Source organism: Lathyrus oleraceus, chromosome 3 (genome assembly GCF_024323335.1).
Source record: "Lathyrus oleraceus cultivar Zhongwan6 chromosome 3, CAAS_Psat_ZW6_1.0, whole genome shotgun sequence".
Classification (NCBI taxonomy): domain Eukaryota; kingdom Viridiplantae; phylum Streptophyta; class Magnoliopsida; order Fabales; family Fabaceae; genus Lathyrus; species Lathyrus oleraceus.
This window is the reverse complement of record NC_066581.1, coordinates 262,540,436-262,547,748: the sequence shown is the minus strand read 5'-3', so window position 1 is coordinate 262,547,748 and position 7,313 is coordinate 262,540,436. Positions and strand designations below refer to the sequence as shown.

The 7,313-nt window shown below is 30.9% G+C and overlaps 1 long non-coding RNA gene across 1 annotated transcript; it reads right to left on the bottom strand.

Moving 5' to 3' along the window:
* LOC127126815 (uncharacterized) lies at positions 1–1,397 on the bottom strand. Its single transcript, XR_007805099.1, has 2 exons — positions 904–1,397; positions 1–224 (listed from the first exon to the last, which is right to left on the bottom strand). It is a non-coding gene; the product is annotated as an uncharacterized LOC127126815 (long non-coding RNA).
* Positions 1,398–7,313: the final 5,916 nt, after the last annotated feature.

Here is a 7,313-nt window from a genome sequence, read left to right as displayed (position 1 = left end):
TTACATAATTAAAATTTAATTCAATAAGTCCCAAATAATCCAAGCATACATTTGTCTTAAAAAAAACCCAAGGTAATTACAGTGAAATTTGCTACAAATGGAAATAAATCCTAAAGACCAAAGTCAGGTAATCAAATTTAAATCTCTTTGAACAGGGGCGCGCCTCCAACCTTGCTGTATTACAACCCACCTTCCATTCCATCAAGTCTCTTCAAACCTGTAATCTGCAGAAAACAAAAACAGCTTATTTAAAAAGCACTTTTTAAAAGCACTTAAAAAACTAAAGAATAACTAAACAAATTACTCAGTTTGAAACTTTACCCAGCAGGTTAACTTGAACATCCAAAAAGGCATTGCAATAATAACTTAAAACAGAATAAACCAAATCCCACATAATCTGGGATGAGAAATTCAAAAAAAGCAAGGAGTTTCTTAAAGACTGAATTTGGTTTTCAAAAAATTAGGAGAGGTTAACAGGGAGAGACAGAACACAGTAAGAGATCTTCTCAAAAAAACCTAAACAACAACAACACAACAAAGCAATTTTTTTTCTCAAAAAAACCTTAAACCAGCAAACACGAGCAAGAACAACAAACACAGCAAGAACATCAACAATACGGTAACGATATTTTTTTCTCAAAAAAAAAACCTAATCAAGAATAACACAACAATTTCTCTCAAAACCTTAAACCAGAACACAACACATCAAGAACAACAGAGATTTTTTTTCAAAAAAAACCTAAAGAACACAACAACAACAATACCAGAAACGGAGACGCTCGGTAATCCTTCACCGACGATTCATGAATCGACCAGTAATCAAAGGAGAAGAAGAGAGATAGAGTTGGAAAAGAAAAAAAAGTAACAGAAGCATAAGAGAGAAGCGAAAAAACTCGACGATACCTTTTCGGATTTGGTTCGCTTCCGTTCTTCATCTTTCGACTCGAGCATCGTCGTTCTGCGTTCCACTTCAAGCGGCGACGCATCGCTCCACCCCAATCATCGTCAACGATCAATTTTCATCAACAACGCATTTTCGATTGAAGGTTGACTCTCGCTTTTCGCCGACGGTGGATCCTTGATTGAGGCTGATTCTTGCTCTACGTCGACCATGCGTTACCGATTGAAGGTGATTCTTCTCCCTCATCGATGATGTACCGGCATCAATGATACGAGGTTAACGTGAGCGGCTTCCGTTGGTCTGGGAGGTCTCACAATCGCTCATTTTGGGGAAAGTTTGAAGGTACGCTCTGAAGTTTTGTTGTGAAACCTAATGGTGTTGGTGAGACTTGGGCCTTTGGCCCAAGAGATTTTGGCCTGCGTGCACACTCTCTCAATGCTACTGCACCCCATCCGATTGGGCTCTGATATCCTTTGTTGAGCCCATTCTCAACTTCTTTAGGCTTATTTCTTTGTTTTTGGTTACTAGTTGATTAAGTTTAGTTAATGTAGGTTACTTAGCTTAATTAGATGATTAGGTATTAATTAGATTAAATTAGTTATGATTAGGATTAATTAGAAATATATTTAGGATTAGAAATAGTATTAGAAATATTAGAAATAATTAGGAATTTAGGTTCATTAGAATTTTTAGATTTAGGTTATAATTTTTTGAAGAGTTGGATTTAGAAATATTAGAAATATTAAATTTAGTTTAGAAATAATTGTAGATTAATTAGAATTATAAGTTGACTTAGAATTATTTTAGAATTTTTAATTTGATTTAGAATGATTTTAGATTTTAATCTTTGTTAATATTTTAGAATTTAATTAGATTTTTTTAGAAAATAATTGTAGATTAATTAGAATTATAAGTTGATTTAGAATTATTTTAGAATTTTTAATTTGATTTAGAATGATTTTAGATTTTAATCTTTGTTAATATTTTAGAATTTAATTAGATTTTTTTCTAGAAATAATTGTAGATTAATTAGAATTATAAGTTGATTTAGAATTATTTTAGAATTTTTAATTTGATTTAGAATGATTTTAGATTTTAATCTTTGTTAATATTTTAGAATTTAATTAGATTTTTTTTAGAAAAAATTGTAGATTAATTAGAATTATAAGTTGATTTAGAATTATTTTAGAATTTTTAATTTGATTTAGAATGATTTTAGATTTTAATCTTTCTTAATATTTTAGAATTTAATTAGATTTTTTATAGAAATAATTGTAGATTAATTAGAATTATAAGTTGATTTAGAATTATTTTAGAATTTTTAATTTGATTTAGAATGATTTTAGATTTTAATCTTTCCTAATATTTTAGAATTTAATTAGATTTTTTTATAGAAATAATTGTAGATTAATTAGAATTATAAGTTGATTTAGAATTATTTTAGAATTTTTAATTTGATTTAGAATGATTTTTAGATTTTAATCTTTCTTAATATTTTAGAATTTAATTAGATTTTTTTATAGAAATAATTGTAGATTAATTAGAATTATAAGTTGATTTAGAATTATTTTAGAATTTTTAATTTGATTTAGAATGTTTTTTAGATTTTAATCTTTGTTAATATTTTAGAAATTAATTAGATCTCTTTTTTAGAAATGATTGTATATTAATTAGAATTATAAGGCGATTTAGAATTGTTTTAGAATTTTTAATTTAATTTAGAATGATTTTAGAATTTAATCTTTGTTAATATTTTAAAATTAATATTTTGGATAATAGTTTAGAATTGAGATTTTTGATAGTTTAATATTGTTTTGAGTTTTAATTTAATGATACTTTTGTTAGTTGTTTAAACTTTAGTTATTTGTTTTAGATTTAATATTTTATTGCAATTCTCTTGTTATTTCATGTTGATTTCAATTAACACCTAACATTTAACGATTAACTCTATTTTTTTAATTTCCGCAATTAACATCTAATTCTTTTAAATTCCGCTTCTAACATTTATTTTTTTTATATTTACTTTACTTCGCTTTTTGCTATATCATTGTACATTCTTCATCCCATCTTAAAATGAACCTAAAAATGATAAAGACTTAAAAAATACAAAAAAGATTATAATTCTCATGCCATCAATTCAAACCAATTTTTAAAACAAATAGAACTTCTCGATTCAAAGTCGAGCCCATTTTAAATGCCTTTGTAAGTCGATCGCTTGAAAAAGCATCGCCATCAACCTCACATGGCTTACTCTTGGGCTTTCTTACAATGAGACCTATTCGGTTTTAGTTAATCGATTAAATGGATTATTCACCAAATAAATTCAATTCATTCACAAGAATGCAATTTTTTAAAACCTTGATCCAGCATCGAAAGTCAAATTAAAATACTTAATCACATCTAAATGACACTTCATTTGAAAATGAAAAGGGGGATGGTTTTGAGTTTTCAACTCCTCTCCTCGATTATTTGAATATGAGTTTTCTTACTTGGTTAGTCAAATGGTCGTCATTTCTAATTCACTTAAGAACAAATAAATCAAATTCTTTTATAATAAAAAACGAAAAGGGAGATGACTTTGAGTCTTCAATTTTTCTCCTCGATTATTTGAATACAAGTTCTCTTACTTGGTTAGTCAAATTATTGTCGTTCCTATACCAACTTCCAAACTCTGATTAAATCAAAATATTTTCACAATAAGCTAAATGAAAAGGGAGTTGACTTTGAGTTTTCAATTTCACTCCTCAATTGTTTGAATACGGGTTCTCTTACCCGGTCAGTCGAACAATTGTCATTTTTTTTCGCAACTTAATAAATCAATCAAAGCTATACGAAAAAGGAGATGGTCTTGAGTTTTTAATTCCTCTTCTCAAATGCTTGGATATAAGTTGTCTTACTTAGCCATTCAAGTACTTGTCGTTTATTCTAAAATACATCAACCATACACAAACCGATTTTCATAATCACTCAAATGAAACAAGAAAGCGGTCTAGAGTCTTCTATTCCCTTTCCCGATTATTAGGATACGAGTTGTCTTACTCGACTATCCGAGTAATTGTCATCCAACAAAAATGTCTCAACACATCAAATTTATCTGTCCTCGCCCTCGTGCGATCGTAACCAGTTAAACAAAATATCCAACATATTAATCCAGCTTGTCACCCTCGCGTGATCAAAACTCTTTTCAAAAAGAACACTATTTAATCCTTTCTAATACGCATAACAAACCAGTGCTTAAGCCTCCGCCGAGAGTAGACAAGCCAGCGTTTAGCCTTTAGAACGCGATCTAAACAGCTGTTCGATAAAAGACACCAACCAACCGTAGTTCCCCGAACTACGAATGCTCTGATTTCCTTATTGCACCATAAGGATACGTAGGCAGGAGATTGCTGTATCTTCGCGAGCACACTAATAAAAAACCTCCCCTTTCCTTTTCCGAGGTTCCCATCCATTTCAATTTCTAATATTTTATAACCCAAAGATAACAAACAAACATAAATTAACACACGAAACACACATTAGAACTAAAAGGTTCCCGTTGAGTACAACGGACGTAAGGGGTGCTAATACCTTCCCCTTACGTAATCCACTCCCGAACCCGAATATGGTTGCGATGACCATTATTCCATTTCCTAAAGGTTTTATCGATATTTTCCTATCCCTTCATTAGGATAAATAAAGTTCGGTGGTGACTCTGTTCGAACATAATTTTTTCCGCGACCATTGCGAGGGATCGTATTTTTCGAGATGCGACAGGAAGGAGAAGGATTCTGGCGCCATTTAAGCTCCTAAATATTTCGAAGATGCATCTCCGAAATATGTTTGAAGACGCATCTCCGAAATATTTTAACGTTAAATGATACTTGGGTGCGTCCAGAGATGGATCTCCAGAATCTTGGGGCATTTAAGTATTTTTGCATGGTGACTAAGAAACATATAAGGCGCGTGAAGAAATTAAAAAAAAAACATACTAATGGAAAAAATCTGTCACAATATTTTAATGAGTATCCACAAGTAAAACAAACAAATATTAAGTTATACATTTTCTTAGAGACACAAATACGAATTTGATAGTATCGATATCCACGGATATCTGTATTCTTATGCAAAACCTTTTTGATCTTATCTTCAATATTCATAGGCTTCTGATAAAGAGGTGATGAAGCATGCATAGAAAGAAAAATAAGAGTCTAGTTGAGAGAATCTTCAGAAACTTGGTCTTCAGAGTCTTTGATCCAGTTCATCAGAATCTGGTGACACAACTCATCAGAGTTGTTTAAGTGCAAGGCTTCATAGCTTGACAATGTCAGAAGCTTCAGATTCATAAAGCTTTGGATAGAAAATGTTCAGAAGCGTTCAATAGAGTCATCCAGAGCTTGACTATGTCGTAGAACACACATCTCAGAGTTAGATTGCACTATATTCATAATCTGATGATGTCACATGTCACTTCTTTGGAGTCAAAACTTGTATCTAGTATCTGCACACTAAACAAAACCATTAGGATACAAAATTATTCTCTAAAAGCCTATGTATTGTTATCTTCAAAATATAAGGCTAGTGGAGAATCAAATCTTGTTATTACACTAGTCTCCTATTACCCACCTCGTTTAGTAAATATGATATTCGTACCCATCCAATATATGTGCGCTTATTCGTCGGACGTGTGTCCGATATATATATATATATATATATATATATATATATATATATATATATATATATATATATATATATATATATATATATATATATCGGACACACGTCCGACGAATAAGCGCACATATATTGGATGGGTACGAATATCATATTTACTAAACGAGGTGGGTAATAGGAGACTAGTGTAATAACAAGATTTGATTCTCCACTAGCCTTATATTTTGAAGATAACAATACATAGGCTTTTAGAGAATAATTTTGTATCCTAATGGTTTTGTTTAGTGTGCAGATACTAGATACAAGTTTTGACTCCAAAGAAGTGACATGTGACATCATCAGATTATGAATATAGTGCAATCTAACTCTGAGATGTGTGTTCTACGACATAGTCAAGCTCTGGATGACTCTATTGAACGCTTCTGAACATTTTCTATCCAAAGCTTTATGAATCTGAAGCTTCTGACATTGTCAAGCTATGAAGCCTTGCACTTAAACAACTCTGATGAGTTGTGTCACCAGATTCTGATGAACTGGATCAAAGACTCTGAAGACCAAGTTTCTGAAGATTCTCTCAACTAGACTCTTATTTTTCTTTCTATGCATGCTTCATCACCTCTTTATCAGAAGCCTATGAATATTGAAGATAAGATCAAAAAGGTTTTGCATAAGAAAATAGTACATAATGCAAGATCAAATATTCCTTCCACTACACTGATATTTTGGCTAAGGATTGTACTATTGTACCATTGTGTCCCATTTTAACAGAATGTTATGCAAGAATACAACTACATTTGAGTATTCCATTTCTACCCTCTAACAGATCTTTTCATTGCATATATAAAGGAATCTTGGAAAAATGGAACAATGCTAAATCTAGGAGAATATCATCTACATGAATATTGCATACCGTGAATATCTTTGAGAGAAAAGAAACATACACACAAGGAAATTTTGTTCATACTCTTCATAGAATATATTTTGTGTGACATACTTGTAATTCATTTGTGTATTCTGCTTTCTTAGAAGCATTTTGTAAATACACTTTGTATCTCAATCTTTGTGATTGTATTTCATTGAGTGACTAGGGTTTAGTTAGAATTACTCAAGAAGACATTGACCATTGGTCTTTGTGTTGTAATCAAGTTTGGTTATAGTGGATTAAATCCTTGTAATAAGGCGAAATCACCTTGGAGGGTGAACTGAAGGTAGCTTTGTTAACATCGAACCAGGAAAAAAATAATTATGTTCATTATTTTTGTTCTTAGTTTTATATTTGTATTTTTGGGTTGCAAAAGTTTTAATTCTTGAAACCTAATTAAAACCCCTTATTTCTTGTGTTTCCTTTATGTTCAATTGGTATCTGAGCTCTGGTTCTGGTATTGATTGTGTATCAAACACTTCACAATGTCAGATAAATATCCAAATTTATGAAACATTATGGCAAGAATCTCTTCAACAGTTGCACCCGTTAGTAACAATGAAGGAGACCATTATAGTGCCGAACCCCGATTCTTTGATGGAGAAAAATTAGACTATTAGAAAGATAGAATATAATTTTTTTTCTTAGTTATAATGTGGATCTATGGGATATGGTAGTTGATGGTTACATTCATCCTGTTGATGGAAATGGTAACAAGGTGGAAAGAAAAATGATGACTGATCATCAAAAGAAAGATTACAAGAATCATCATAAAGCAAGAACCATCCCGTTGAACATTATATCATACTATGAGTATGAAAAGATCACAAATAG